The sequence below is a fragment of the Tupaia chinensis genome, unplaced genomic scaffold (assembly GCF_000334495.1).
Source record: "Tupaia chinensis unplaced genomic scaffold, TupChi_1.0 Scaffold000054_1, whole genome shotgun sequence".
Classification (NCBI taxonomy): Eukaryota; Metazoa; Chordata; class Mammalia; order Scandentia; family Tupaiidae; genus Tupaia; species Tupaia belangeri.
In genome coordinates, this window is record NW_006159512.1 from 6,097,644 (window position 1) to 6,108,938 (window position 11,295).

The 11,295-nt window shown below is 40.2% G+C and overlaps 1 long non-coding RNA gene across 1 annotated transcript in view; it reads left to right on the forward strand.

The window, feature by feature from the left end:
* The window catches only part of LOC106736045 (uncharacterized), a 13,472-nt gene extending 9,356 nt beyond the window's left edge, over nt 1-4,116 (forward strand). The window contains exons 2-3 of the long non-coding RNA XR_001371179.2: nt 197-266; nt 3,978-4,116. This is a non-coding gene — a long non-coding RNA (uncharacterized LOC106736045). The remainder of the gene's footprint in view (nt 1-196; nt 267-3,977) is intronic.
* The last annotated feature ends 7,179 nt before the right edge of the window (nt 4,117-11,295 follow it).

Below are 11,295 nucleotides of genomic sequence, written 5' to 3' on the forward strand. Positions count from 1 at the left end.
GTGGGGGGGGGGCCCCCCCCCCCCCCCGGGGGGGGGGCGGGCGGTGATTTCTTGCTTTCTGTCTCTGTCTGTCTGGCGAGCGCACGTGCCCTATGGCAAAAACCTCTCCAAAAAAAAAAAAGAAAGAAAGAAATTCAAGTAGTCTGTGTGAAATCTGAGACATGCCCTTAAAGGAGACATACCTTTCTTCTTCCAGTGTTTCTTTCCTTGCAAGTTGGAATACAGAAATGCTGCCTGGAGCAGGAGCTGCCATGCAAGATTACGAGGTAAGTTAGGAATGAGCCAGGCTTTCAGTCAGAGTGAGAAGAAAAAAGGATCAAGATTAAAGGAACCTGGTTTTGACACCATGGGCCATCACTCCCGTAGCCTTGGATTGTTGAAAAGACTTTGACAGAGGCCAAAAATTAATTTATATATATTTTATTTAAATGCATTATTCTGAAGTTTCTTTCACTAACAGCCAAATCTAACTCCAACAATATCAAAGATATTGGAACATTTCAGATGAATTTATCTGTCTGAGAACTACTCTCTCCTCTTCAGAACTCAGAGAAAATGACATGTCTCATAGCAAAACCTCAGGAAATTTCCACCTCGTACAGCCAGCTGAGCTCATAAACTTCAGAATTTCATTTCCACTACATATTTCATTTAAATCTAACTCTCCCCGTGTAAACAATCCAGAGCTCGAAAGATCAACCAATGCCCACACAAACTAAATGTAATTAACATATGAAGTCATGCTTTGCATCAAAATGAGATTTAAAGCAGGCTTTTCCGAGAACTCTTAGCAGAACTTAGACATACATTGGATTATAATAAAAATCAATTAGTAAATTGAGTACATTTGATAAAAGATCTATTAAATGGGGAAAAAAATCTATGATCTTGAGACCCTAGAGCCATTACAGTAGCATCCCTTCTTGGCAACATGAGAGTGAGCTCACCGAGTCTGTCAGCTGTGCACTCGCTCGTTTAACAAATATTTATTGAATACAGTTTATGTGCCAGACACTGTATTAGACATTGATGGACAAGGCAGCCAAAGTTATGCTCACATTGATTTCATATCCTATGAGGAGACATAAATGCTAAAGGAATAGACAAGAAAGAAAAGGTAAGGTAAACTCAGTACTAATCATGACTGAGAAGAAATGGTTTTTGAAAAGCTGTATTGTAAGAGACTGTCTTTGAGAGAGGCTGGTTTAAGTTAGATACAGGGAAGACTATTTAACAAAAGTAGTATTTGAAATGAGAACTGAATTATGAGAAGTTTCTAGACATAGCAGTCTGGGTGAAGAGAAAACATCTATACAAAAATCTCTAAAATATGAGCAAGTGGGACATTTTAAGGAACATACATAGGTCAGTTGTGAAAAGTCAGAGGGATGGAGAGAGAGAAGGGGAGAAAGGAGAGAGCTGAGTTTGCAGAGGTGAGCAGGACCACTTCAGGTAACTATTCATCGTGATCAGTGGTGGGTTAACCCAGCTCATAAAGACTCACAATTATAGCGTTCAAAAATTTAGGAGCATATTGATAAGCAGAACTATTATTAAACACTGAATTATGGGGACCAACAGATGGCATAATGGTTATGTCTCTGGTCCCACATAGTCCACCATGGTTTGAGTCCCAGACCCGGAGGCTTACAACTCATGCTGGATACATGTGCATGCGTGCCCAAAATCCTGAGATGAGGATGAAAGAGAAGGGATTGTGATCTGGCTATCCCCCCCGGGGCGGGGGCGGGGGTGATTTCTCATTTTCCATCTCTCTGTCTCTCTCTGTCTTTCCAGAGAGTGCATACACCCTATAGCAAAAATAAATAAATAAATAAATAAATAAACCTCTCTAAAAAAATAAAACAAACAAAAAACCCTAAATTATGTAACTATGTAATTAAAGAAATTATATTCAAAACAGAGATAATACATACTGAAAAATAAATTAGTTCCTGTTATTTTAGTACATTATTACTACTGTCTAGGCTCTTGTGGTTATTTTATGTCCCTTGCACTTGTATGATATAAATACTACATAATATGTTGCTGCATATCTCTCCCAAATTTTGTGTTCAGTGACATGATACTGGTATCTTGAAGCCAGTCACAATGTAAATATTAATTCTTTGGCAATTAGCAAACTACAAATCAGGGTCCTTAGTTGCAGAGGGGTGGGGCGGGCAGGTTGCTGCACACTTTCCACCAGCCCACTGGCTCTAACTCTGGTCGCAAAGCCACAAGTATAGTTGGGTTGTAGCCAGATGCTTCAGAGGGCAGGACAATAGTGCCATTCAGGAATTGAAGACACTTAGAGGCAGAGCAAGCTCAGCCACTAGTTAATAGAGCAAGAGACAGCAAATCCAAGCAGAGCAGACTAATGGCTGGTCTAAAGAAAAATCCAAGATCAAAGCAAGAAAAGGGCATGGGAGTAAGGACTGATACTCAGTTGGCCAACCCAAGGACCTCTTCCTAAAAGCTTCCTCTGACTCATTGCCCTAGTTAAATGGTTACCCGCTTTGGCTCATAAAGCACCTTGAAAATTCCTCTATAACCTCACAACTGCTTTGTGGTTTTCTTTTCACTCTTCTCTCTCCTCTCCTACATGAAGAGCTCTCAGTTCAGAGATTCAATCTTAGCTTTTCTCAATTCCCAAGATGAATCATGGTGCCTAAAGCATACCAATGTTCAATTATTAAAAGTTTACCAGAAACATAGAAAAACATGGGGACCAAGCAGATAGTGTAATGGTTACATTGCTGGACTCCTATGTAGTCTACCACAGTTCAAATCCCAGATCCGGAGGCTTGAAACTCACGCCAGGTGCATGTGCATGTAAGGCCAAAGTCCAGAGAGGAGAATGGAGGAGAGGGGATTGTTGCATGTTCTTCCCCGGGTGGGAGGGTGACTTCTTGTTTTCTCTCTCTCTGTCTCTCCAGTGATTGCACATGCCCTATAGCAAAAATCTCTCTAAAAGAGAAAGAAAAAGAAAAATATGCACAAAGCTGTTCAGGACATTAATTTGAAAGTGTGCAGAGAACTGAATGATTTAATTACAGTTATTCACAAAAATAAATGCAGTCACAAAATTTTTAAAACCATAAAAAGTATGATTTCTTTTTTAGAGGTGTTTTGACTTAGGGGTGTGTGTGCTCACCAAAGAGAGATGGAGACAGTGAGAGGAAAAGTGAGAAATTACCCCACAACGGGCATGGCCACTCTGCAGTCTTGTTTCCATTCTTCTCCTGGAATCTTGGACACGCACACACACGTGCCTGGTGTGGACTTCAAACCACTGGGTCCAGGACTCAAACAGTAGTGGATGACATGGGAGTCTGGAGAGTAACTTCTACACCATCTGCTGGCCCTAAAAATGTATGATTTCTTAAAATGCACACAATTAAACTTGTTACTAATAAAAGATATAAAACCTTGCATTCATCCCTATTCTTGAAGATCCAAAGGTATGTTTATGAGCTTTTTTCTCCAGCCTAATGATTGAGAATATCTCTGTGGAACTGGGAGTCACAGGAATTTTACGTTAAAGGAGGAGAACCTATACCTTTTAGGTGTTCCATTCATAAAAACAAATCTATGTTTTAAAGAATTATTTATTTCATTACATTTACAGTTTTTTAAATTTTTTCTCAGAGAGATAAAGAGAGAGAAAGGGAAAACAAGAAATCAAGCCATCAGGTCCAGGATTCGAACTGTAGTCAGTCACATAGGAATCCAGCACCTTTAACCACCTGCTGGCCCCAAAACCAAATTTTCTATTTGTATTTTACATTTTGATTAGTAGAGTATTTTCGCATCCATCATCTGTAAGATACAGATTGTTACTTCCATGTTAAATAGGAGAAATAATCTCTGATTATGTGATTTACCCAAGTCACACAGGCCATCTAAGTCCCAGTTCCATGTTCTTTTTACTTTATCATTCATTCATTTAATGTGTGCTTACTTTCTACTCACAGGAACCAGAGGCAGATTCATCACAGAGCTAACAAACCTTATGCCTTAAGGCAGCAAGACTACTGGCGATACCCTGGAAAGGGATTTATCTGGTTCTCCATGATCATTTATTTTTGTAAAACTTGTCAAAGCAAAATAAACCACAATTAGGTAAGACTGCTGCTATGGTTTGAATGTCCCTTCCAAAAAAAAATTAAAACCTCATGTTGAAAATGTAACTGACATTGTGACAGTATTAATAGGTGAGGTCTTTAAGAGGTATTTAGGTCATGAGGGCTCTGTCCTCACAATGAATTAGCACCATTATCTTAGGAATGGATTGCTTATCACAGCACAGTCATTTAAACTTGATCCAATCTCTTTGCACTTTACAAAGTTAAACAGCTAAAAGAGATAAAATAAAAAGGCAATGCTTGTAGAATGTGTAGTGCGTATTGGCAGTATATGCCTCATTACGGTTCGCCTGCTTGCTTTTCCTCTTCAGTTATTTCTTGGAAAGGCAGTGTGTTCTTCTCTTGAGTTTCTATCTTCTTTGACATTAAATTTCTCCATCTCAGCCATGGTTGCAGAGGAGGCAGAACCTAACACGCTAGCGAGTGCTGTCTGGCCTGTGCAGTGGCCATGGCCAAGTTGACATACTCATTTTTCTGCCTAATTTTATATATAAAATTCTGTGTTCCTTTCCTTAAATAGACCCTCAATATAAGCCTCAGGCTTCCAAAATTGGGGTCTACCCCTGCACAGAAACTATGCAAATAGGACAGGAGAGGTCCCTGCTCATACCCAGCTTAAAGCTGATGAGAGGGCAGTGAGACCAGAAATGGCAGAAAGGTGGCTATAATGGATTGAGTATACTGTGTCCCCATGAAAAATTCATGCTGTGGTGCCAGCAGGTGGCAGGGTGGTTAATGCACTAGACTCTCACATGGCTGACTGTAGTTCAAGTCCTGGACCTGGTGGCTTGCTTTCCCTCTTTCTCTTTCTCTCTCTCTCTGTCTCTTTCGCAAAAAAAAAAAAAAAAAAGAAAGAAAGAAAGAAAGAAAGAAAGAAAGAAAGAAAGAAAGAAAGAAAGAAAGAAAGAAAAAATGATAACAAATAAAATTAAATAATTATTTTATAAAAAAAACCCACCTCATTCTGTGATTTGACCCCCAGTGCAGCTTGTGTTGGGAGGTGAGGTCTAGTGGGAAGTGTTTGGGAGGTGGGGAAGTGGGTTCCTCATGAGTCAATTCAAGCCGTCTTCCAGGAAAGAATTTTCCCTGATTAGTTCTCATGACAGTGAGTTATTACAGAATAAGCTCACGGGTCTTTTTGCGTGCCAGTTGGTCTCTCTGCTCTCCTGCTTTTTGCTATGGAGCAAGGCAGCATATGGCCCTCACCAGAGCTGAGCAGATGCTGGTGCCTTGCTTTTGTACTTTCCAGCCACCAGAATCATGAGCCAAAGAAATTTCATATTTTTATAAATCACCCGGTCTCAGGCATTCTGTTAAGACCACACTAACAGACTAAGACACTGGCCCTCTTGTAAAAAGGACTATTGTGTGAACTCTTCGGAAACAGAAATTGAAGTTTTTTTCAATTTTTGTATCCTAGGACCTAGCACATGCTTGGCATACAGTAGTTATCTGATAAATGTTTATGCAATATTATTTATCGAGCTCCCATCATGTAACAGGTCCTATTCTAGACACCAGAAGCCACTGGGAAATGAAATGGACACAGTCTCTCCCCTCCTGGAGTTTATGTTCTAGTTTCTGTAGAAGAAATGAGTGAACAAGACTGATGTGCTGAACCAGTTCATGATAAGCAATGCTAGGAAAGAGGTGTGAGATACACACAGTCTGCCCCTTCCAATCCCTTTCCTTTTTCTCTTTTTTTTTTTTTTAAAGAGAGAGGGATTTTTGCTATAGAGCATGTGTGCTCGCCAAAGAGACAGAGATAGAAAGAAAGAAATCACCCCCCTCCCCAGAGGGGATGACCACACTGCAGTCCCTTCCCCTCCATTCTCCTCTCAGGATTTTGTGCACAAACACACATGCGCCAAGCATGTGTTTCTTTTTTTCTTGGTTTGGTTCGTATTATTATTATTATTATTTATACATTCACTTGCTAGACATCATTTATATTGCAAAGACATTTTACCCAAGATGATATATGCCACAAACCAGGAGAGTTGAGAATACTTTACACAACATTATCAGCAGGCAACAAACCATATCTGTGCCCCACAAATGTCTTATTTCTTCATTTTTCCCAAGTTTCCCTTCCTGAACACACTCTTCCCCTCTCCCACTATCCTTCCACTTTGTCCCCAGTGTCCATAACAAATGTTAATGTTTTTATGTCCTTTAGGCTTTTGGTCTCTACCATAGAATGTAGACAGTCGGTATATGTTAAGTGGAGACATACAATGTTTCTGTTCCATAGCCTGACTTGCTTCACTCAGCAATAAATCTTTCAAGTTTGTACCTTTCTATCAAATGCCAGGGTCTTGCTGTTTTTTATGGCTGAATAGTTTTCCATGGAGTATATGTACCCAATATGAGTTTTAAGTCACCGGATCTAGGACTCAAATGGCGGGCAACTGCATGGGATATAACCCTTGCAACATCTTCTGGTCCCCTTCCAATTGCTTTACCAAGCTCCAGACTTACCTTCCATAGACACGATGGTGTCACTTCTTTGTAAAAAAATCTCTGATGCTATCACTCAACCATTTGTCCTTTAGTCCTTCTCATAGCCTGATCCACTCTACCCAACCAACTTATCCCATTGGCACCCACCAAGACATGGCCCCTGCTCCTCTGACTTGCCCTTTTATACACATTGTGGAAATATTTACAAGAATCCTGGCAAGTTGATAATCCCAATTTTGTGACACCATTGAGTTCAACTGCTCTGAATATTAAGTGTCTGCCATGGGCCTGGGTCTGTGTGTTCTCTGGAAAGAAGACCTAGTTGAGACTAGGAAGATATTCAGATAAAACAATTAATGATGGAGCTAACAGGTGGTGTGGTGGTTAAGGAGCTGAGTCCCCACATACCAGACTCCAGTTTGAATCCTGTATCTAGTGGCTTGAAAATCATGCTTGACATGTGTGCCCAAAATCCCAGGAAGAGAATGGAGGGGAAGGGATCATGGTGGATTACCACTGATAATCCAAGGAAGCCCATACCAAGTAGCAAATGAGGCTACAAACCTGCCTGAGGGGGAAAGGTTTTTCTGAGTCCACCAAAGTGTTCTACAAGCCCCTTTCTGTATCACAGATACATATGCCTCATATTCCCTAAACAACTTTAATCCTGCCAAGTCCCTTCATACATTCAGTGAGTATGTACTGAGCACCTGCCTTGTTCCAGACACCACACAGAGTCCTGGGTATGCACAGGGAAGTGCAGCAGAATCCCCACTTTTAAGGAGCTTTAAAGGGATGGGTTCTTATCCTTAGAACAATGGGAGGCTATTGAAAAGTTTTGAGGAGAGGAGCAATAAGGTTATGTTATATTTAAAAAGATCACTTTGGCTGGGATGCTATATAAAACATCATGTCTTTATCTCTGATGCCTTTTATAACACAGGACCATGTCATTCAGTCAGATCATTTTGGTAGCAGTAAGAAGGATATTTGAGGGAGCTGAAACTGGAAGCAAAATGAGCAGTTGGGAGAACATTGAAATAAAACAGTGATATTAGTGATAGAGGAGAAGATTTAAGGATACATTTTTTACATATTTTACACATTCATTTACATCATGTGTGCTTGTTTGTAAAATATGGGATCTTCAAAAGTTGTTGAAAATGCATATTAAGGGGACCAGTAGATGGCATAATGGTTACATTTCTGGACTCTCACATAGTCAGTCATGGTTTGAGCCCCAGACCTGGTGGCTTAAAACTCACACCAGGTGCCTGTGTGAACGTACCCAAAATTCCAAGAAGAGAATGAATGAAAAGGGATTGCAGGGTGTGTGTGTGTGTGTGATTTCTTGCTTTCTGTCTCTCTGGCAAGCACATGCACCCTATAGCAAAAATCTCTCTTAAAAAAATACATATTAAGAAAAGAACAGACCTAGCCACGTAGCCTAGTGGCTAGGGGAGCAGGATCCCACATGGCTGACAACAGTACAAGTTCTGGCCCCAGTGCCTTGAATGAAAAATACGCAAGGCACCATGTGCATTCATGCTCCAAATCCTGACAGGTTAGAGAAATATAGAAGGAATCACGGTGTGACCACACCCCAGGAGGGGATGCATTATCCCTTTCCTTCTTTCTCATTCTCTCTCTTTCTCTCTCAGATGAGCACACACACTCTCTGGCAATTAAAACAAAATTTTAATTTAAAAAGAAAATACTATGCAAGAATTTCAATTTTTTGTTTGTTTGTTTGCTAGAAGGCGTGTATACTTGCTGTGGAGACAAAGAGAGTGAAAGTGAGAAAGCGCCCCTGCCCACACCACAATCTCTGCTCCATTTCTTCTTTTGGGATTTTGGGCACACACATAGATACACTCGGCATGTTTTTGAAGCATGCCTTAACTACCATGGCACCTGCTGGCCTGGTTTCGTATTTTTTATACCAAATAACTTGAATTGTTTAAAGTTTACTTACTTTTTCCACTAGTGAGAGAGAGAAAAAGAGATAGCAGGACACTCCCAACAAGATTCTCATGTCATGATCCACTCCCAGTTTCAGCTCTTTGGATCGCCATGGGATGCTTACATGCTCTGCATGGGAGGTTGCCAACGTGAACCCAGGGCCTTCCCCATGTGGGTGCAGTGGCGTTATCACTGCACCACTGCACCGCCCTCTGGCCAAATTATACTTGACTCCTTTTTGCAGCATTTGTGTGGAACTTTATGTAGTACTCCTGTACACACACACATTCATACATGCATGTCTAATTGTTAAGACTCAGTGATTGTGGGGTGATTGTGTATCATTGCAAGACTTCACACCAGAGATGAGAAACTAAAAACTAAGTAGTGGAAAAAACTAGCAGAGGAATTAGAACCATGGTGTGAAAGAGAGGCAAGAGTGTAAAACGACTCTGAAAATTTGGGTTTGAGTATTTGGGTGGATGATGTCAACCCCTAAAATAGAGAACAATATTTAATTTTGAAAGAACATTTTTCTTTCCCAAGGTTAACTTATTTATTTCTTCCAGAAGAGAGAGGCAGAGGGGCACCAACAGGGTCTTCAAGTATCAATCCATCTGCAGTCTCCATGGCCTGGATCATGGGCAGGAAGGGAGTACCTGGGATGAAAACCGAGGGCTTCTTCCCGTGTGGGTCCAGCTGTGCCCATCAAGTCCCCTTGGCCCCAGGAGAGGGAGACCTGAAGAAGTATGAATAACCAATCTAGGTCCAAGTGTGTTGCACTTGCTACATTGGTGGAACATTCTAGCAGCGCTGCTGGGTCGTAAAAGTTTCAGATCCCCAGAAAAAATATCTTATTTCTGCAGGCTAGAAATAAGAATTTGAGTTTGATTCTGTTTTGGCCCAAGAAGATACTGGCCATAATTTCTATACTCATAAATTTATATAGACTTGTTTTATGGTCTGTTATGTGGTCAATCTTTGAAAATGCTACATATAGAGATGAGAAAAAAAGTATAGTCCATAATTTCTGGATAGAATATTCTATATATGTCTGTCAGTTCCCTTCGGTTCATGATATCAATTAATTCTTGTGTCTCTTTGTTAATTTTTTGTCCAGATAACCAGTCCAGTGATGACAGTAGGGTATTGAAATCTCTCAAAATTAGTGTATTCAAGTCTATATCTCCCTTTAGATATAGCAGTATTTCTTTTTTATTTATAAAGAGACAGGTTTTTGCTATAGGGCACAGCACTTGCCAGAGAGACAGAGACAGAGAGACAGAAAGCAAGAAATCCCCTCCCAGGGAGATGGCCATGCCACAATCCTTTCTCCTCAATTCTCCTTCTGGAATTTTGAGCATGTACACACACATACCCGGCATGAGTTTTTTTTTTTTTATTTTATTATCATCATAATCTTCTTTCTATTACACTAGATTACATATAACTTTACATTGACTTCCATTGCTTTTTCAAAAGGGAATGCCATGCATGTCAGTCAATACAGAGATATCAATCTCCCCGCTTTATCATTCAATATCTTTTCCATGCTTTTCCCAATAATTATTATTATAATTTTTTAAACAGTCAATCACTATTTCTCATTTTGCTTATTAAAGAGACTTCACCCATCATGAAATATTTCCCAGACCGGTTCAGTTGAGAATACTATACATGTCATCATCAACAGGTAATAAACCATATCTATTTCTCATTAACATCCTGCCTCTCTATTGTTCACTGCTGTCTTTATCCTCTTCTCTCTCCTTTTTTTTTTTTTTATACTTTGTTTTTTATTATAAATTTTATTTTCTCATCACAACACACATATGAATTTTCCATCCAAAATACACTGTGCATTGGCTCAATCAAGCACATCAACATATATGTTCTCAGCAAATGATTTCCCAATTTTTGTGTCCTGCATACCTTGCCTTTTGTTTTGCCATCCTAGGTTCCCCATCCCCACCCTCTGCCATGTCCCATCTTCCTCCTCCATTGTCCCTGACATTCATGATTGCCCTCAATGGCTTCCGCCCCCCCCCCCATTCAATTGTTCTACCAATGAACTCAATTAGTCTAAGTATATCCACTAGCTAGCACAGCTGACATATCCTTACACATGTATCCAAATCTGATCCTAGGCATAAACCCCAGGGAGTAGAATGAACATATTATAAAGTAGACCCCAGTTGTGTCCATACAACTCTCTTCAGTCATCAAATGTGCATTTTTTTTCCTCCTGCTTATTACTTTTTTTATATTAAATTATATTGCCTAACACTCATTCCCTGAGTATCATCACAACACACCAAGTGTAGTTTCCCATCTAGGATAAACTACATAGTGTCTTAATCAAGCATGTCGTCACCAATACTGTTCCATTTCTACTTTCATACATATAAATATGTTTTTTATCCTATGTTTGACCCTCAGCCCTTTCCCCCTCTCCCAATTACTCTATCTCTGCTATAGACAGCTATCCTCCAGAGGGGTCATTGAAAATGCGATACCTGCGAGTAGAGGGAGAGGGGTCACGAGTCCAAAGTTTTTAACAATAGGGAAAATAGATTCCATTCAAGGTTGGATCAAGTGTGGGTCTCGTGCAGTTCCGCAACTGTAGGTGAGTCTCCATGGAATACAGTTTCAGGAAGGCGATTCTGGCAAGCAGAGTTGACCATCAGTTGATGCGGCACAGCAGCCATCTTGTGGTTAGCAG